This window comes from Phascolarctos cinereus, unplaced genomic scaffold (assembly GCF_003287225.1).
Source record: "Phascolarctos cinereus isolate Bilbo 61053 unplaced genomic scaffold, phaCin_HiC Scaffold_3;HRSCAF=262, whole genome shotgun sequence".
NCBI classification, from domain to species: Eukaryota; Metazoa; Chordata; class Mammalia; order Diprotodontia; family Phascolarctidae; genus Phascolarctos; species Phascolarctos cinereus.
This window is the reverse complement of record NW_027555736.1, coordinates 10,179,672-10,201,709: the sequence shown is the minus strand read 5'-3', so window position 1 is coordinate 10,201,709 and position 22,038 is coordinate 10,179,672.

Sequence of the window (22,038 nt, the reverse complement as noted above, 5' to 3'; positions counted from 1 at the left end):
AGCTGGGCCCTCGCTGCTTCATGGCAATCCCAGCACACCTCCCTTATCAGCTCCCTCTCCCACTCTCCACTGGGCTCTTCCCAGCCTTCTCACCCCTCCTTTCACTCTCTCAGCTGAGAACCTCGTTTCACATTTCACAGGAAAAATGGAGACCATTTACTAGGGAGTCCCTCTCCCTCATCTCCTATCACTCAGACACCATCTTTCTCCCCGCCTTTCCCTCACCTCACATGAAGAGGTGGCCTTACCAAGGTCTTACCAAGACCTGCTCAAGCCATCCCATTCCATCTCATCTCCTCCAACAGATTGCTGCCTCTGTCCCTCCCACCTTTTACTGATTTTCAATCCCTCCCTCCCTCCAGACTCATTCCCTACTGCCTTCAAGCAGGGCCCTGTCTCCCCTGTCCTCAGAAATCCCTTTTGATCCTCCATCCCTGCTAACTATTAGCCTATTTCTCTTCTGCCCTTCACAGCTAAATTCCTCACCAAGAACATCTACAATAGGATCCTCTGCTTGCTCTCCTCTCACTCTCTTCTTAACCCCTTAAAATCCACTTCTGGCCAAATGTCTCCCCTGAAACGGCTTTCTCCAAACTTACAGGGACCTCATCACTGCCAAATCCGGTGGCCTTTTCTCAGTCCTCATTCTCCTTGACCTCTTGGCAGCCTTTGACACTGGTGGTCACCCTCTTCTCCTTACTATTCTCTTCTCTCTAGGTTTTCAGTACCCCCCCCCTCCGCTCCAGGTTCTCCTCTTCCCTCTCTGACTCCTTTGCTGGGTCTTCTAGATCCAGTCACCTCTAGTCAAAGGTGTCTTTCAGGGTTCTGCCCTGGGTCCTCGGGTCTCCTCCCTCTGCATCACTCCACTTGGCGATCTTATCAGCATTCACAGATTCAATGACCATCTCTGTGCTAGGGATTCTCAAGCCCGCCTCTCCTGGCCCACCTTCTCTGCTGACTCCAGTCTCCCATCTCCACCTGCCTTTCAGACATCTCAAACTCAGCAGGTCCAAACCAGAACTCATGATCTTTCCCTTAACACCTCCCTCCCCCAAACTCTAGTGGCTCCCCATCGCCTCCAGGAGCAAATCCAAAATTCTGTTTGGCCTTCAAAGCCCCCTCCTACCTTTCCAGTCTTCTCACACCTCACTCCCTAACACATACTCTTCAATCCAGTGACACCAGCCTCCAGGCTGCTCCCCAAAGAAGACCCTCCAGACATTCCATCCAGGTGTTCCCCACGCCTGGAAGGCTCTCTCTCCTCATCTCTGATTACTGACTTCCCTGGCTTCCTTTAAGTTCCAACTCAAATCCGCCTTCCACGGGAAGCCTTCTCCAGCCCCTCCGAATTCCAGTGCCTTCCCTCTCTTGAATGTCTCCTAGTCATCCTGAGTATAAAATGTTTGTTTGCTTGTGTTTCCTGTTAGACTGTGAGCTCCTTGAGGGCAGGGACTGTCTTTTGCCTCTTTATCTCCCCAGCCTGAGAGGCAGCTTTGGGAACCATGCAGCAGAGTCACTTTCCCAGCCCACTGTTAGAGATTTTTTTTCTCTGTATGTGGGGGCAGAATCACAACCCATTCTTATGTTTTGTAACTATACTTTCAGAAGCAGAATAAAAACAACCTGGGCTTTTGAGCATTCACGGGGGGTCCTCGGGCCTAATGCTTATAACCCCTAGTGTTCCATAGTAACCCAACAGGCAAGGGTGGGGAACCTGCAGGTTGGAGGCCAAATGTGGCCCTCTAGGTCCTCAGGTGTGGCCTTTTGACTGATTAAGGGCTGCACTTAAGGGCCAGAGGACCACAAGTGGCCTCAAGGCCACATATTCCCTACCCTGTTATGTGAGCAAGAGAAGGCCTGGTCCTCTAAGCTCTCATGGGCTGACTTAGGGAGGCTGGTGACCCAGGCAAGGGTTATTGGCAGTAGCTATTGAAGACCTGGAGACCTGGGTATGAATCCTGCCTCAGACACTTACTAGCTGTGTGACCCTGGGCACATCACTTAACCTCTCTGTTTTTCAGTTTCCTCATCTGTAAAAGGAGGCTTCTCCAGTTCCTACCGGCTCTAGATGAAGGAGCCTTCCCTCCTCAGTGGTGACGTTCACTTGCTGAGTGCCCAGAAGATACCTTACTGATTTAAACAGAGATCAGCGCCCTGTTCCTTAGTATTTAGAGATTCCGTTTTGCCCCTAGAATTGCTAGCTTCCTCCAAAGTACAATTCGGAGCCGTCTCCTTTAGGAGGCTGGTCCTGATTTCCCTGATTACTATTATATAGGGTCCTACATTTAGAGTAGAAGGGAAATTAGAGATCAGCTCATCCAATCACTTCATTGCAGTTTGCAGAAATTGAGGAAAACGGGGTTAAGGGACTTGCCCAGGGTCACATAGCTAGTAAGTGTCTGAGGCCAGATTTGAACTCATGAAGAAGGGTCTTCCTGACTCCAAGCCTGGAGCTATCTACTATGCTGTCACCTTGCTGCTTTCTCTTGTATGCAGTAGGTGCTTAATCAGTGTCTTGAAATTGATTCCATATATTTTATTGGGTATCATTTTAAGGTTCTTCCCCAGTGTGTGGAAATGGAGACGTAGACATCTCCTCTGGGGCCAAGCAGAATAATATAACCCTTTCTGCATGTGATGGACTCATCCCCCGTTGTCCCTCTGAGGTGGTAGCTGGGATCGTGAGTGTCACTGGCCTAAGTCAAAGATGTAAAGAGTTAACAATAAGAGCAGGCTATTAAATGATTAATTTTGATTAAAAATTTTTTTTAAAATTTTTTTTAGGCAACTGGGGTTAAGTGACTTGCCCGGGGTCACACGGCTAGTAAGTGTCAAGTGTTTGGTCTGAGGCCAGATTTGAACTCAGGTCCTCCTGACTTCAGGGCCGGTGCTCTATTCACTGCGCCACCTAGCTGCCCCTTAAGTGATTAATTTTGATAAAATATTATATTCAGTATTGTACTTGACTCTCAAAACAGTCCTTAAGTAAGGTGTTATTATCTTCATTTTCCATTTAGAATGGTTCCCAATCTCAGAGGCTTGTTACTGGCTATTTATGCACGGTAACAGCAAGTGTGTGGTCCAGTGAGAGGAAGACAAAGAATCTCATCCTTTTAGCTTAGTTTTTGTGATTGCTCAGAAAGATTTGAATGCTAACACCAAAGAGTCTTAGGGACCTGGAAAAATTCTATGGTGATTGGGTCCTCTGTGTTCTGTGAAGTTTCCAGGGTAGTACCTTCTTTAATAGCCTTATAAGGGAATCAAGAAGGACTTAAAAGGACTTTCTAACCCTAAGTCAGAAAGAGGCTTTGGAAAAGTTCATGGATTCTCTGAATTAGAGGAAATAATTATGTTCAGGCATATATACATAAATATGTATATATAAAAATATATCCATATTCACATATATATGTATATTCAAAGATAAGAATTTCTTTTCGCTCGGACACATCATGCCTCGATTTCAACCCTCAATTGGGTGTGGCCACTCATAGCCGTAGTGATGATTAAATAATTCTCAGTCTATCTTTATCAGGGAGAGGCTTTGTAGTGATTGCCAACAAGGAGCAGACAGGAATTGAGATGACCAGGAAGAATCCTGAAGGCCAGAAGCTGGTAAAAGAAGGAAACTCAGCAGCTGAAACCAGCAGAGGCATGTAGCCATGAGACCAGAGGAACAGCAGTAAGGAACAACCACGTGAGTGAGATTGGCTGAGAGCAATGTGTAGCAGAGACTAGATATTGCTTGAGATCAATGATGAACTGGCCTGATGAATGAGGTCAGCACGATGAAGTGCTGCAGTGTCAGAGGTGTGAGTGGCTCCTAGTCACACAGTCAGTCAATAAGCATTTATTAAGTGCCTACTATGTTACTGTTCTTATTATGTATTTCATTAAAATATTTTGTTTTGAATTAATTATGTTGTCTGGCAAACATGTTGATGGGGGCTCTTAAGCTATAGTTTTGTGTGAATATAGACCCACAGAGCACACCAAACCAGGGATAGCTTGTTGGGGCTCCTCGTGAAAGGGAAGAAAGCCCTAGGTTCTACCTACAGGTGAAGAATGGGAAGCTCAGAGTTTTAAATTATGACTTCTCTTTGCTCTTCAGGAATATCTGTGACAAATCTGGCCTCAGACTTACTAGTTCCTGACTCTGGGCAAGTCATTTAACTCAGTTTGCCTCAGTTTCCTCATCTATAAAATGAACTGGAGAAGGAAATGGCAAACCCACTCCAGTACTCTGCCAAGAAAACCCCAAATGGGGTCATGAAGAGTCAGACGCAACTGAAGTGACTGAACCAGAACAACCAAAAACATATATATGTGTGTGCGCACACACCCACATACACCCAGAAAAGGCTGGGATCTCAAGGGGAAAACAGGACTCCCTAGTGACTGTAGGTGTCACAAGTCACCAGCGATTGGACAAAGCCCAGCCCCCTTAGGCTTAAGCTAAGCGTGGCTAATGTCGGTCCAGCCTGGGGTCACTGCATGTACCGCAGTAGGGACCCAACCAATGACAATGGTACTGGCTGGGCCAATGAGTGTGAGAGGCATGGAGGCAGCAAAGGCATTAACTTGTGGTATTTACATCACCCTGGGCTGCTCGGTCTGCTGCCACAGCAGCAACCCCTTCCCAGGATCGAAGCAATTTGTGTAGCCCGATCCGGCTTCCTCATTAATATGCAAATGAGGCCTGCCAGTTGTGAGGTTAGAAGAAAGCTGTCTCGTGTTTATTGTGACAGGCTTAATGGATGTGTTTGGATTGTGCCTTCACTGTGTTTTCAAGAACATGTCTTATCTTTGTTTAGGCAGTAAATCAAAAATGTAAACAACAATTCATTAGCATCTGTCAGAAGCTCAAAGCCACATTGTTTGGGCTGACAATCTTCCCAGAGGTGAAGAGAGAAAAAAGTACCTCTGACTTATTGGAGCTTAGGTAGAGAGCTCCCCTCTCCTGTGGCCATTTGCTTCTCTACTTGTGGTGGGGATGGGGACTTGTCAGCTCTGTTTTCAGCAGAAAGGGTAGACACACTCCCTAGACTGAGAACTGGAGAGAATTTGGGAGGTCAGATCTAGTGCAACCTGGTTATTCTACAAGGAGGGAAACTGAGGCCTGGAGAGGAGAAGAGACTTGGGCAAGGTCCTACATCAGTGGTAAGCCCAGGGCTCCAGAACAAGTGTTCTTTCCCACCCTACTCTCAGAGAGGGAAGAGACCTTATTTGGACAGCTTGTCCAACTTGGAGACCTGTATAAGAATCCTCAATACAGTGTACCTGGGAGGTAGTAGGATTCAGTGGAAAGTGTCTTGAATTTGGAGTCGTATGACCTGAATTCAAATCCCCTTTTATGCCTACATATTCTTTGGCAAGTAACTTAATTTAATATTTTGTTTTCCTTCAATTACATGTAAAAGCATTTTTAAACATTTGTCGTTAAAAATTTTTGAGTTTCAAATTCTTTCCTTCTTTCCCCTCCCCCATTGAGAAGGCAAGTAATTTGATACAGATTCCACGTGTGCAATCATGCAAAACATATTTCCATGTTAATCATGTTGTGGAAGAAAACACAGACAACCCCCCCCCCAAGAAAAATAAAGGAAAAAATAGTCTTGGATTTGTATTCCGATGCCATAAGTTTTTTCTCTGGAGCATTCGAAGTGTTTCAGAATTGTCTTGGATCATTGCATTGCTGAGAATAGGTGATTACCAGTTGATCACTGTACAACATGGCTGTTCCTGTGTACAATGGTCTCCTGGTTCTGCTCCCTTCACTTTGCATCAGTTCACGTAAGTCTTCCCGGGTTTTTCTGAGAATATCCTGCTCATTATTTCTTACAGCACGATAGCATTCCAGCACAAGCATATACAACAACTTGTTCAGCCATTCCCTGGTGGATGGCCATCTCATTAATTTCCAATGCTTTGTCACTAGAAAAGGGCTGCTATAACTATTTTTGTACACAGGTTCTTTCTCTCTCTCTTTTTCTAAATCTCTTTGGGATACAGACCTAGTAGTCGTATTGCTGGGTCAAAGGGTATGCACAGTTTTATAGCCCTTTGGGCATAGTTCCAAATTGCTTGCCAGAATGGTTGGATCAGAATAGCACTTCACCATAGCGTACATTGTGTGGCAAGTCATTTAACACATGTGAGCCTCAGTTTCCCCATTTGTAAAATGAGATGATTATCTCTCAGCTGCTTCCCAACTCTAACCTTCTGCATTCTAACATCCTTTCCAGCTTACATACTATGATTCTGTACTCCCTAGGACATCACATAATGAGAGCAGATGTTAAGGCTTTCATGCTGGTTTAACATTTGCAAAGTACTTTACCAATCTTGCTTTATTTAAGCCTCATGACTACCTTAAGAGGTAGGTATAACCTGTCTACTTCTCTCCCATTACATGTGGGGAAACTGAGGCTTAGAGATGTTAAGGGACTTATCCAAGGTCATACAGCTAATACCAGTCAGAGGCAGGTGTTTAATCAATGTTGAGCAAGTGAAAGGAAAGGTATCAGGAAACACTTGCTCAGTGCCTCAGGAGATCGATGATACCACAGGGTGGGGCCCTCAAAACCCTCCTCTTCTGCTAGATGCCTTCCAAGGATTGCTAGGATTATCTCTCCCCCACCCCCCCAATCACTACCTGGTGGTTATATCTCTCTGAATAAGGCTCCTAGCGGCCTGATCCAATGTCCTGATGGAGCTCAGCTGGACTTGGCTGAGAGGGTCTTCTTAATGCACTCTGCTGGGCTGAGTGAGGGGTTTCAAAGATCTCGAGTGGATCAATATCAGCCACAAGTTATAGTGAAAAGCTCTTTCTATGGCTTTGTTCCTTCTGTTTCCCTCTCAGGGAGCCCCCGCCCTTCATCAGTGGATTCCCTAATTACTGTGGCTTGTATCTTTGGGCTATGGACTAGGATGAGAGGGGACAAGGGCCAGAGGCTTTGATTTCTACCCTTGTTAAGAGCCCAGAGGGGGCCCCCACCCCACTGCAATGTTGGATTCTTCCTTTAGCAGAAATTACATTGATTGACAAAACTGTGCTTGAAACAGTGATGGCATAAAGACCTAGGAATCCTAAAAATAATACTTTTCTCCTCTCTGCCCTCATAAGGCAGGGGCACCACACATCCCCAGAGGCTTGATTTAAAGCAATTAGGAATATGATGGAACATGGAGAGTAAAAATGTTTATTCAAAAATCACTGTCTGTATTCTAAAAAGAGTTAGAAACTTTCTATTATGATTAACAAGCCCTCCCTCCTCCACAAACTTGCAAGCAAAATAGTGCATATAAGCCTATTCTTCCCTCTGCCCCAACCCCCATTTAACAGATGAGGAGCCTGGAGCCCAGGGATGCCCAGCCCTTTCCTGTTGGATGCAGGGTAAGAGTACAGCCCCTGATGCTTTGTCTTTGTTTCCTTAGTGCCTAGCACTGTGAGTTGCACATAGTAGGTGCTTGATGAAAATTAGCTGAGCAAATGACTTTCTTACTGACATATGAACCTGGGCATGAGCTCCTCTCATTCTCTTCATGGAGTCAGACATTTAAATGGCTCTAACTTCTTGTCTCCAGCCCTAGGTTACCTAGGTTCCTACTTCTTGTGGCTATCAGCACCCCCTGTCCTTACGGCTCCCTCCCCATCAGAGTGGACAGCTCCTATCTCCTTCCCTGGTCTAGGGTTCCTAAGCCATTTGTATACTTGGGGAAAGCCTAGAACCAGCTGATCAGGACCACAGTATCAGCCACTGGGCCCCTCCTTCCACCATGTAAATTCTTTGAGGATCAAATCTAAGTCTCACCCCTTGGATAGTAAACACTTCATAAGTGCTGGTTGGTGAATCAACAAATTTCCTGTCAAACGTGCTGTCATCCCCTTTCTCCATGCCCCTAAAAGGGCCTTTCTTATTCCTATCAAACCTTCTTCATCCTAAAGCTTTTCCTTTTGTGGTCCTCTCAGGTGCTGGTGCTTACGGAAACCTCCCCTTCTCCAAGACACTGGGCATCTTGGTCCCCCCTCCCAGCCTGGCTGCTCTTCTCTCTTCCTAGACCCACAAGGTGAGGGGGAGGAGTTGGCATCCCTTTTGTTCCCCACAATCCCTTTCAGACTCTGCTCCCCTTGGCCATCCTCACCCCAAAAGCCTGCTCCTCCTCCCAAGTCCTCTTGTCTTCTCCAAATTCTTGTTGCCATCCTCTGTGGACCTTCCCATCTCTCCCTCCACTCCTTGATGAGCTCAGTAACTGGCTCACAGTCTCCTTCTCCAGCCAAGCCTTGAATTTCTTTGAACACCTTGCCTTCCCAGGTCTCCAGTCTCTTCAACACTTGTGACCTCTGGCTGCAGTTTTTCTCATCCTGATGTGGGAGTTGTCATCCCTTCCTGGGGACAAATATGTTCTGGAAATGCTTCTAGTCTTTTGTCCACACCCTCTGCTGTGGTCTCAAGACAACCCCAGGAATAAAAGCACTGGGCTTTTTACAATAAAAGCACTTTCCTTACACTACCCAGTTAATCTCCTCTGCCCTTTGGTTAACAAGGGAAAATATGGATTTGAACTGGGACAGAGAAATGCTAGGGTGGTTTGTCATTCTTTCCATAGGCAAAAAATGTTTTAAAAATCAATATGCATGTGAATAAAAGAGTCTCTTAAAGACACAGCTGGCAACATCTGCAGGTTGCGACCACACAATGTGTGACTGAAGAGAGACTGAGCAGAATTCTGATGGGTTTGCAAAGAATAACGATGGTGTGGGGGGATGTTCTATTGATCCACAGAGCAGTTTAAAGGGTTGTTGGGTTTTTTTAAGGGGTTTTTTAAATTGCTTATAATTCTGCCATGACAGATTCCCTCCTGGAGGGGCAGATTGATACTTCATGTGGCTTTGCCTACTGTCTGAGCTTTTGCAAATGAAGAGATGGAAATGAAAAAGTCTCTGGTCCCTAAGCTCTCTTGCTGGCTATAAATTAAGCCATATTATTATCATCATTATTAATAATATCCATAATAACAATATTAATCCACCCAGTATTAATGAAACACAGAACTCATCACCCCTAGGGCAGAGATAGAAAGATGAATGCTTCATCACCAAAAAGGAGGAAGAATATTCTTCTACAGTGTTAGAACCCATGAAAAATATGTCCCAAATGTACAGAATGAGCAGGCGATAACTTTACTAAGCAGCAGTAAAGACTAGGTCAGTCACCAGTCAACAGAAATGTATCAAGCACCTACTGTGGACCAGGCACTGGGCTAAGCCCTAGAGCCACAAAGAAAGGCTCCCGGGGAGCTCAAAGTCCCATGGGGGGGATGACATGCAAACCACTCTGGACAGACAAGATATAGTCCTGGTAGACTGGAGATGATCGCACAGAGCAGTCACTAGCAGTAGGTGAAGAAGGAAAGGCTTTTTGGCAAAGGAAGCCGGTGAATCCAGGAGAGGGAGCTGAGGAGGAAGACTGTTCTAGGGATGGGTAATAGCCAGTGAAAAGGCAGGAAAGGGGAAAGGAAGAAGCACTTACATCGTGCCTACTTTGTGCTAGATCTGCTAAGCACTTTTTACAAGTATTGGCTGATTTGATCCTCACAACAATTCTGTAAGGTTATTTTACATTTGAGGAAACTGAGGCTAATGAAGGTTAAATGCCTTGCCCAGGGATATATAGGAAGTATCTGAGGTGGGCTTTGAACTCAGGGACTTCCTGACTCCAGACCCAGTGCTCTGTGCATTATGGTACCACCAGCTGTCTTTAGGAGGGAGATGGAGTGTCTCGTATAGAGAACAGTGCTGAATCTCAGAGGAAGTGGAGGGGTCAGATTATGGATGGCTTTATTATTATTTTTTTGCCTTAAAATAATTTTATTTTGTTTTTTTATATAAATTTATTTATTTTTAGTTTTCAACATTTACTTCCACAAGATTTTGAATTCCAATTTTCACCCCATCTCCCCACTCCCCCACCCCAAGATGGCATGCATTCTGAATACCCCTTCCCCTAGTCTGCCCTCCCTTCTATCTCTCCCCCCTCCTTATCCCCTTCCCCTTCTATTTTCCTGTAGGGCAGGATATATTTCTGTACCTCATTTCCTGTATTTCTTATTTCCCAGATGCATGTGGAAACATTTTTTTAAAACATGTGTTTTTAAAACTTTTTGTTCCAAATTTTCTCTCTTCCTCCCACCCCACCCAACCTCATTGAAAAGGCAAGCAACTCAATACAGGCCATACATGTGCAGTTATGCAAAACACTTCTATAGTAGACATGTTGTGAAAAACTAACTCGATTTCCCTTAATCCTATCCTGCCCTCCCATTTATTCTATTCTTTCTTTTGACCCTGTCCCTCCTCAGAAGTATTTGCTTCTGATTACCCTCTTTCCCAATCTGCCCTCCTCTCTATCATCCCCCTGCTCTCTTGTCCCCTTCCTCTCCTGTTTTCCTGTAGGGTAAGACAGATTTCCATACCCAATTGAGTGTGTATATTATTCCCTCCTTAAGCCAAATCCTATGAGAATAAGATTCACTCATTTCCTCTTACTTCCCCTGTTTCCCCTCCACTGTAAGAACCTTTTCTTGTCTGTTTTGTGTGAGATAATGTACCCCATTCTACCTCTTATGGAGGGCTTTAAAAGCCAAACAGAAGACTTCATATTTGATACCTGGAGATAACAGAGAACCCCTGAAGATTATTGAATGGGGTGGGGGAACATGACATGGTTAGATTAGGGTTATGCTTTAGGAAGACTCATTTGATAGATGAGAGGAGAGGGGACTGGATTAGGGAGAGGCCTGAGGCCGGCTAGTGCAATGGTCCAAGTGTGAGGTGATGAGGCTCTGCATCAGGGCAGTGGTAACATCAGAGGAGAGAAGGGTGCAAGTAGGAGAGATGCTACGAAGGTGGAAATCACAGGCCTTGGCAACAGGTTGGATAGGGGGGTGAGAGAGGGAGGAATTTAGGATGACATCTAACTTGTGAACCTGGGTGACTGGGGGTGTGATGGTCCCTTGAAAATAATAAGGAAGTTAGGAAAAGGAGAAGGTCTTGGGGTGGGGGAAGAAAATGAGTTCAACTTTGGGCATGTTGAGTTTAAGAAGTCTACTGGACATTTGGTTTAAGATATTTAAGAGGCAGATGGAGGTATAAGATTGGAATTCATGAGAGAGGTTAGGGCTGGGTAAATAGATCTGGGAATCATCACCCTAGAGATGGTCATTGAATCCGGGAGTGGATGAGATCACCCATTGAAGAGAGAAAAGAGAAGTGGGCCCAGGCCAGGGGACACCCACACTTAGCAGGTATGACTTGGATGAAGATCCACCAATGTATACTATGAGGGAGGGGTCAGACAGTTGGGAGGACAGCCAAGAGAGAGCAGTGTCATGAAAACCTAGAGACAAGAGGGTATCGAGGACAAAAGGGTGATCAGCAGTATCTGAGCCTGCAGAGAGATAGAGAAGGATGAGAAAACACCCCTTGGCAATCAGGATCTCACAGATGACTTTGGAGCTATTTCAGTTGAATGATGAGGTCAGAAGCCAGTTTCCTGTGGAAACACAATCAGAATAACATAAGATTTAGCAGCTTCTTAACGGCTAAGGACTGGAGGGCTTAGAATATAATACTCTGGAGGTTAAAGGAGATAGGATTACAACTAAGAATCACCTACCCAGCAAAACTGAGCATAATCCTTCAGGGGAAAAATGGTCATTCAGTGAAATAGAGGACTTTCAAACATTCTTGATGAAAAGACCAGAGCTGAATAGAAAATTTGACTTTGAAATACAAGACTCAAGAGAAGCATAAAGAGGTAAACAGGAAAGAGAAATCATAGAGACTTATTAAGGTTGAACTGTTTACATTCCTGCAGGAAAGATGATATTTGTAACTCATGAGACCTTTGTCAGTATTAGGGTAGTTGCAGGGAAAAAAATTATGTGTATGGACAGGTAGATAGATAGATAGAGGGTGCAGGGTGAGTTGAAGACTAAGCGGTGAAAGAGGGATTATACTAAGAGAAGGAGAAAGGGAGAGGTAGAATGGGGTAAATTATCTCACATAAAACAGGCAAGAAAAGGCTTTTACAGTGGAGGGGAAGTGGGGGAAGGTGAGAGGGAATGAGGGAATCTTATTCTCATTGAATTTGGTTTAAGGAGGGAATACTATACACACTCAGTTGGGTATGGATAGCTATCTTACCCTACAGGAAAATAGGGGTGGAAGGGGACAAGAGAGCAGGATGATGACAGAGGGGAGGGCAGATGGGGGAGGGGGTAATCAGAAGCAAGCACCTCTGAGGAGGGACCGGGTCAAAAGAGAGAATAGAATAAATGGGGGGTGGGGTAAGATGAAGGGAAATATACTTAGTTTTTCACAACATGACTACTATGGAAGTGTTTTGCATAACTGCGCATGTATAACCTGTATCAAGTTGCTTGCCTTCTCAATGAGGGTGGGGAGGGAGGGAGGGAGGGAGAAAATTTGGAACCCGAAGGTTTTTTTTTTTTTTGTCTAGGCAGTGGGGTTAAGTGAGGAACCTAAAATTTTAAAAACAAATGTTAAAATTGTTTTCACATGCAACTGGGAAATAAGATATAAAAGCAATGGGGTATAGAAATCTATCCTGCCCTATTGGAAAATAGAAAGGGAAGGGGATAAGAGAAGGGGGGGAGATAGAAGGGAGGGCAGATTAAAGGGGTATTCAGAATGCATGTCATCTTGGAGTGGGGGGAGGGACAAGATGGGGAGAAAATTTGGAACTCAAAATCTTGTGGAAGTGAATGTTAAAAACTAAAAATAAATAAATTAATAAAAAAAACCCAAACTAAAGCAAAACATCCCCATTGAGTTATATTTTTGGTCTGGATTTGTGATTTTATAGGTGCAAGGAAGTTCTGCTTGCTGATGTGGACAGCACCTCTTCTGTTATCATCTTAGAAAGTTGCTTGTGGCACTGAGAGGTTGGTGACTTGCTTGGGGTCACACAGCCAAGATGTGGCAGAGATGAGACATGAACCCAAGTCTGCCTGATTCTAAAGCTTGTCCCCTATGCCCAATGCCATGTTGCTTCTTGAGCTCTATAAATGTCAGTTATCATCATCATCATTAGTGTTTACTCAAGACTTTCTTATATGGCTTTTATTTGAACATGGTGGCCTCTTTTTCCCCTACCTCCTTTACACTGTTACCCACAATGTTTCCTGGGCAGTTAGAGGCAAATGGGCTTTCCTTCCCCTTCGTGGGATCTTAGATCTAGAACTGGAACCTCAAGATGGATCTTTGAGACTATCTGGATTAATCCCCACCCCATTTTACAAATGAAGAAACTGAAGCCCACAGTGACTTGCAGAAAGTCATACAGTAAAGACTAGAAGCAAGACTTGAACCCAGGTCTTCTGACTCAGGAGCCTGTGCTCTTTAAATTGTACCTTTTCTACCTCCCCCACCCTGTTGCATTCATTAGCTCTGCCTAGAATCCTCAGCAAATCCTGCCTGAGCTGTGCATAGGTGTGCCCTTTCTTGATGCAGATGAGACTGAGGGTGATGATGAGAAGAAGCTAGGGAAGGTGGGGAGGCCAGTTTCACTCGGCTGACAAGTGATGGGAGAAAAAAAAAAACCTTGTCCCTTTCTATTAAAGACCAGAAGGGGTATTACGGATCATTTATTAATACAGCTATGGCACTCTGGGCTGCCACATAATTCTCAGCCTGAGCTTTCAGAGTTGGTGGTCCAATAATCAGAAAACACCCACCCAAAAGGCCATCAGGGCTCATTCAGCCTAATTGCAAATCATGGCTGCCAAAGAGCCAAGTGATGAATTGATATCAGCTGTAAATCATTTCTCCAGGAAGAGGGTAAGCCTTCCCTTGGAGGGAAGGGAAGGCTTTGGAGGGGATAGACCATCAGCACAGCAGCTGGCTAATGAACCACTAACGGGCTTTCATTCCCCTTCCCCCCTTCTTAGTGCCCTGTTCCTACATGTACAATGATGGCAAAAATCAAAGGGAGAAATGTTGCCTTGAGATGTGATTTCCATATTGGTATAGATTTTATTATACATGCCGTACGATGCCCTCCATTATCATTCTGATTATACGTTCTTTTCATTTGCACTATTGAAACATTATCTGCCACACATTCATTACATTAAGAAGAACTAGGGCTTCAGCTGAAGATGAGTTGTAAGAAAGGATTTCTGTTTTTTGCAGATTGATATTTTGGGTGAGAACATTAAACAGCAAACATTATTTGTAAAGTTTTTTTTCTATTTACGTAAACTCTCTCAAAGAAGAAAATAACACTGATATTTCTAACAGACAGCAAAGCCTGCGGCTAGTCACAGTAAATGATTGCAATTTCGAATTCGTGTACTATTAGGAAGTCCTGATTACATTCTAAATTCTTTGAGAGAAAGGAAGTCAGAGAGATGGAACGGTGGAGGGAGGCAAGTCGTGAGGAGGGCTCAGCATGAAAAAAAAAAGACAGGCTGAAGGGTGCCTTAGATGAGGAGAGGAGGGAGGTGCCATGATTGTGGTGATCTTAAAAATAATTTACATGCAAGGAATAAATCTTACTTGGTACTCGACAGACAGAGTTATACAAACCTCTCAACATTATCAAAGTGTATGGTGAAAGTACTATAGGATTCTATGAATGGGAGGGACCTCAGGAATAATTCAGTTCAACACCTCACATGCCAGGCATGAATTCCCTTCAAAAGAGCCAGTCACTGAATTTGGCTCAGAAAATGGAAATAAATTTAGCAGATTCCTATGTATCTTATAATACATTCAACCCAATTCAATCTAATGAACATTTATTAAATGCCTACTATGCATAAGGCACTGTGGTAGGGGCAGGTGACATAGAAATAAAAATGGCTGTGTCCTCAAGAAACTTGTATTTTGCAATGTATGTGTGTGTGTGTGTGTGTGTTCAGGGATACAATATTTACACAAGTGTGTAAATACAAAGGATGTACAAAGTGACACAAGATTCCTTCACGATGGAGAAAAGATTCATATCTGCAAGTATCAGAAAGGATGAAGGCGGTACCTGAACTGTACATTGAAGGTAGTCTTGGGATTCAGCCAGTTAGAGATGAGCAAGGAGCAGTAGCCCCGCAGGGTGGCCCAGAATGGCGGACCAGCATGGAAGACCAGCATGGCGGAGTGAGAAGAGTTCAGTGTAACAACATGGTAAGTAATGTACTTGGACAAGGATGGAAATGCAGGGATATCTATCCCATAGGCTAATAATGGGTCAGTATTGGGTATGAGTTGAATAAGATAATCTGCCAAAGATACAGCCAGTGACAGCTGCAGGTCTGTGACTGCATGATGTGACACGCTTGGAGTTAAGGGGCCTGAGTTCAAATCCCAGCTAAGCTATTTCCTGAAGGAATGATACTGAGCAGATTGACAGATCCCCTCCTCTGTAGCTGACCTGTAAGCCCCTCCCAGCTCTACATCTATGACCTTTTCACTTGGTCATTTTCTGTCATTTTCTTCTTCTTGTCTCACCTTGATGCCCGCCTGTGGCACTGGCTTGAAGAATCTCAAGGGCAGGGCCAGCAGAAGGGCATCATGTGAAAAACCAGAAGAATGAGTTTACCTTTCCACCCCCTGCCCTCAAGGTGGTCACATGATGTTCAGGTTGCAGACCAGATTCCCAACAGCATGGTGATCGCAATGAAAGCAATTACAGTACCCCAGGGCTCCTATGGATTTGTGATCTCACCCATGTTGATACTCCCTCCAAGGATACAGGTAGCAGCTCATCTGTGCCTGGCCATCTTGTGAGACTCTCATCTGTGTCTTTCATAAATGTGCTCCAGAGAACCCATCCAACGTGCCAGGGGTCTTTCTGGAATTCTTTTGAAGTTGTGTGGATACCGAGAGAGCATGTGGGGGCTGCGATCCATTATCCCTTATAACTAACAAGTGAGGAATAGCAAGGCCATACAGAGGGAAGTTCCCTTGTGTCTTCACATCTAGCTTTTTGTCTGTGTCTGAAATATGTCTTCAAGGAGCAGGAAGCTGACACAGAGAGAAAGTTTGAATTGTGTGTAATAATAAGTGTAATACTATTAAATTGTAAGTGCCCAAGCATGTCCTCAGAAAAGCAGAGGGCACCTTCTTTCAGTTAGGGATGGATCATAGCTTTAGGGATAGAAAGGACCTTAAAGGCCATCTAGTCTAACTTCTTGATTTTCCAGATGGGGAAACTGAGGCCCAGGGAAACTTGACTTGGCCAAGATTGCACAGGTTGTAAGAGCTGGGTTTTGAAGCCCCCAGTCCTTGCACTGTGTTGCCCCTGTTTTATGATTCTATGACCAGCCTTATGTGCAAATTTTCTGATCTAAGGGAGGTCCTTAACAGAACTCCAGAATCCCACAGGTTAAATTATATGTGTCATATATTCAATCACCTAACTTGTCTAGGCTAACTTCCCTGTCTATAAAAAGAGCAGGTAGAACCAGATGACTGGTGATGTCCCTTCTAGTTCTAAACCTGTGATCTAAATCACTTCACCACTCTGGGCCTCAGTTTCCCCATCTGCAAAATGAATGGGATTGGATCTGATGACTTCTGAGATATTTTTGGGTTCTAAACCCATGATTTCAGAGACTTGCTCCAAACTTCAATAGATCTCTGATTTTTATCATAGTGGGTCCTCCCTTATCAAAGGTGGATCATGTTCCTTCTATGCCTTAGTTCCTCTAATTTCCATGAGCTACTTTGCTGTAAAAACTTGCTTGTCGTTGATCAAGGTGGCGATGAGCCTTTTTGAACCTGCTGAGTTTATCCTCTGAAGACAGAATTCCTGGCTGGATCCATGATGAAGACTCTGACTGCTGGCTAGCTCACTCCTTAATACTATGAGGAGGAAGACCCCAATGAAGACAGCCTTATGCACTAAAGAGATGCCATTTCTAGGTGCCCACAGTCTGTATCCTGTCCCATGTTTATTCTTACATGTGAATGCCTTTAAGAGTTCCTTAATTTGCCTGACACTGCAAAAATGAGGTTCAACTGAAACCCAGTGAAACCAGATTCACCATTTTGAAAGTTGATTTCCTTTGTCATTCATTCCAAGGCTGACATATTTCCCCAGAAACCACCCAAACCCTCATGCTACCCCAATGGCATATCCCTGCTAAAAGTTAATTCTTCTTCATTATAGCAAAGACACTTAATTTCTTTTAGTGATTTACTCTTCTTAGCAATTATAGATGTGCTGATGAGAATGTCTTGTATATTGTACATAACAGATTTTTTTTTTCATAAGATTTATCCTGTGCTCTGGTTTAAAACTCATTCTTTGTAAGTTTTTATTTCTGCCTTTGTGACAGCATTGAGGGAATCTGGCCTGGCCTAGTGACTCTGTGGGACCATTAGAGTCTATTGTGTACATATACAATTAAGGAATTTCAAAGCCCAAATGGTGGCCTTTGGGGCCCATAGCTACGGCAGTTACCATCTATCATGTCAGCCTGCAGAGCGTGCTCTGGGTTTGTTTGGAAAAGGAAATTAACATACAAAAACTTTGCTCAAAATAATGCTAACATTCAAGATGGAGCACAGATCAGGAAAAACAAGGAATCTGGGTGAAGGCAAAATTACATGTGTCAATGAAGACAGATGCTCTCCCAGCTTGGCTTTTATCACCTGTAGATGCCTCAAGCAAGCTGTTTGAGATTAGATTCCACATCTTTGGTTAAAAAGCATTTCATTGATGCCTTTTTTAAACTTTATGCTCAGTTCTCTCTCTATACCCCCCCCCATCATCCTCATCAAACCCTCCCTTGTAATGAAGAAAAATAACCAAGTAAGATCAAAAAACAAAACTGAGAATGTCTTACAGTGTGGACAGCATCCAGCTGACTGCTCCCTCTTCCTGAATAGAGGGGAGTGCGTTTCATCCTTTAGTCTTTGGAACCGAGGTTGGTCCTTGTAAACGTCCAAAGTCCAGCTGCCTTTGAGTGCCGTACTCAGTCACATCAGACCTGTTGACACAGTTAACATTGTCACGGGGCTCATTGTCCACTTTGCCCCCTTGGACCTTCTCCTTTTCTTTGCATCACGTCAGACAAGTCTGCCCAGGCATCTCTCGAATTTTTAGTTCTTACAGCTCAGTAACATTCCATGACATTTATATGCCATGCATTGCTGCTTTCTCTGCTCCCTAATCGAAGTACCCTGATTTTGTTCCCATTTTTTTTTTGCTGCTGTGAAAAGTTCTATTCTGAATGGTCCTTTCTATCTTTGATCTTCTTGGGACGTATACCCAGGAGGAAGCTAACTCTCTCAAAGAGTATCAACAGTTTAATGCCTTTTCTGGGGCAGCTGGGTGGTTCAGTGGTTAGAATGCTGGTCCTAGAGTCAAGAAAACCTTAGTTCAAATCTGGCCTCAGATACTTACTAACTGTGTGACCCTGGGGAAGTCATTTAACCTATGTTTGTCTTAGTTTCCCTATCAGTAAAGTGAGGATGATAACAGTACCTATTTCCCAGGGTTGTTGTGAGTATCAAATGAGATAAAAATCGCGAAGTGCTTGGTATGGTCCATAGTAGGTACCACATAAATGTTCACGATGATGATGATGATGATGATGATGGTGATGATGATGATCTCACATAATTCCAATTCCACTCCCCCCCCCCGAATGATTCCTACTCCAGGGTTGCTGTTCTGGGTATATTATAAATTCATGTTGTCCAAATTCAGCTGGGCCCTCACTGCAACAAGGCAGTCCTTTTATTCCTCACTAATTGATTGCCTACCTCTTGCTATACGAGGAATATTACAGTCATTTTACCTGAGGTCCCACTTCATCTCAAAACCCCTTGACCTTAACTGCCATAATCTCTTCCTTTTCCCAATTTCTTTTTTTAAATTAATTTCTTTTGATTTATCAACAATCACTTCCATAAGCTTTTGAGTTTTAAATTTTTCTCCCTCTCCCTTCGCACCCCTCCCCAAGATGGTGTACAATCTGATATAGGCTTTACATATACATTTCTATTAAACATATTTTCACATTAGTCACATTGTAAAGAAGAATTAGCACCAAGAGGAGGAACCACCAGAAAGAGGAAACAAAACAAAACAGAAGGAAAAAAAAGCAAATAGTGTGCTTTGGTCTGCATTCCAACTCCATTGTTCTTTCTCTGCCTTTCCCCAGTTTCTGACACTGAGAAGTTGTCCTTCTTCTGGCCTGTTCCTTCTGTGATCTCTTCTCTGGACTTTTTTTTTTTTTTACACTGCTCTCTCCTGATTCTCCTCCTACCTGTCTGTCCACTCTATCTCAATTTCCTTTGCTGGTGCATCATGGCCATCTACATTTATGTTTGGTTTCATCCCCTTCCATATTCTTCAGCAGATTGAAATATTAATCATCTCTCCTACCCCTCTCTAGAATCTTTAGTCTTTCCCTATCTACTGGTTTCTTTCCCATTACCTTTAAACATACCCACCCTTAAAAAAATATCACTCGATGCTACTATTGCCTTGAACTTCTGGTATATCTCTCATCTACTCTGTCAAACTCCTAGAAAAAGCTCATTGCCTCCACTTTCCCTTGTTTCATCCCATGAAATCCAGCTTCTGACCTTGTATCCAACTGATCCCGCTGTCTTCAAAATTCCCAATAATTTCCTAATTACCAAATCTTACAGACCTTTCTCTGTTCTCATCCTTCTTAACTTATCTGCTGCATTCGACACTGTTGCCCATTCATTCCTCCTGGATATTATCTCTTCTCCTGCCTTTTTCTTCTCCTCCCACCTATCTGACCACTCTTTCTTAGTTTCCTTTACTGGCACATCATCCACGGCAAAAAACCTAATTGTGAACGTTTCCTAAGGTTATGTCTTAAGGCTGCACTCTTCTCCTTCTACGATATTATTGGGTAACTTTTTGGTTACAAGCTCCCAAGGGTCTAACCTCCATCTCTATAGCAGCCTTTATTGAGCCCAGGCTCTCCCCCAACTTCAGCCCCTCATCTGTTAGACATTTCAAACCCAAAGTCCTGGAGGCATCTCAAACTCACACTATCTAAACTAGCACTCATTCTCTTTCCCCCCAAAACCCCCCTTCTTTCAAACTTCCATGTCGCTCTCAAAGGCATAAGCATTTCCCAGCTCCTAGACCCTTCTTTTCTTCACCTCCCCATGTCTTTCATATCTGATCTCTTCTCTCCACTCACTTAATGACTTTTCACTTAAATTGTTTCAACAGCCCCCTGGTTAGCCTCCCAGTCTTAATTTCTCCCTCCTCCAGTCTACCCTACCCATGCTGCCAAAGCCATGTTCTTCTTTTTTTTTTCTTTTTGGTGAGGCAATTGGGATTAAGTGACTTGCCCCAGGGTCACACAGCTAGTAAGTGTCATGTGTCTGAGACTGGATTTGAACTCAAGTCTTCCTGACTTCAAGGCCAGAGCTCTATCCACTGCACCATCTAGCTGCCCCTAAAGCCATGTTCTTCATGATGCATCTTTATGATGCACCTCACTCGATCAATTCCAATGGCTCCCTACTGCTTCCAGGGTAATGCCCTGAATCTCCATCCCCACCTCCATGACATCAATATTTATAACTCTATCTAAGTCACATATTTATATCAATATGTCCTTGTTCTCCCACCCATTAGAATGTAAGCTCATTGAGAGTAAATATTACTTCACTTTTTGCCATTGTACCAACAGCATCTGACTCAGCACCTCTCACACAGCAGGCATTGAATAGATGCACGTTGACTGAAGGGTTGGGCCAACTGTCAGCTTTGCCCACAGTAGCTCATTGAGCTCCTCTCTCCCTAACACTGACTATTCCATACCATTGCTTCTTCACCTCCCTTCCCCCCAACAACTTTTGTCTATATATATGTGCCTTGACTCTAAGTAGACATTCAGAATGGAAAGTGATGCCAAGCTGAGGTACCACACATTACTTTGCCCTCCAAAAGGGCTGTAGGTAATAATGTTATTAAGACTCTACCATAACACCATCAACCTATGAGGTCAATTACTGGAAAGAGCCCCATTTCAGTCCCTGTTTTATTCCATCCTCACTTGTCCATTAGTTAAGCAATTAACCCAGAGTCTGGCATAGTATTTGTTGATTGGCTGAGTGTCCCAAGCATGGTTACTGCAGGGACAGCTTGGATTCCACTCAGCTTTCTTCTTCCAAGAAGATTGGATTTCCTAATTACTCCCTATGAGACCTTTGGCAAGTCATTCCCCTCTTTAGACCTTGGTTTTGCTGTATGTAAGATGAGAGGGTTAGTTTAGATTTCTAAGGAATCTTTTAGCTCTAAGTTCCATGATGTCAAGATGACTTACCCTGGTAACATTTTTTTACTTGACAATACATTTTCATGGAACCAACTGGCAGAATTGGGTAATGTATACCTATGCTGGTGGTTAGAGCCATGTTGGGGTATTAGAATATCTTATGCTTTCTACAAATGCAATGATTTATGGCTTCATTGGTGCCATATTTTAGGAAGGGTATCAATCATCAGTATACAATCCAGAAGAGGATGATAGCAAGGAGAAGGGCCTTGAGATCCTGCCATGTGAGGATTTACTTTTGCAGGCTTCCACTTCCTCATTTACAAAATGAGGAGACTGAATTAGATGACTCCCTAATGGCTTTTCAATTTCTAAGTCTATTGTCTTATGACCTTTCAACTTCAAGGACTTGTGATTCTGACATAGCTTTAGATTTTAGAGAGCTATTCTCTTTCAAAACCACAATGTTGAAATCATGAAATCTTTACTACCTTGAATATATATGTGTCTGTGTATATATACATACACATATGTAAAGATTTCATCACTTTTCACATTATCCTTTCCATAGTGCTTTCAAGTTTTCTAAACAACAACAACCTTGTTCCCTAGATGGTGTAAATTCTGGTATCTCCATTTTACAGATGGGGACACTGAGTATCTGAAAGGTAAAATGATTTGCTCAGGGTCCCACAACTACTTGGTATATGAAGAGGGATTGTAACCCAGGAT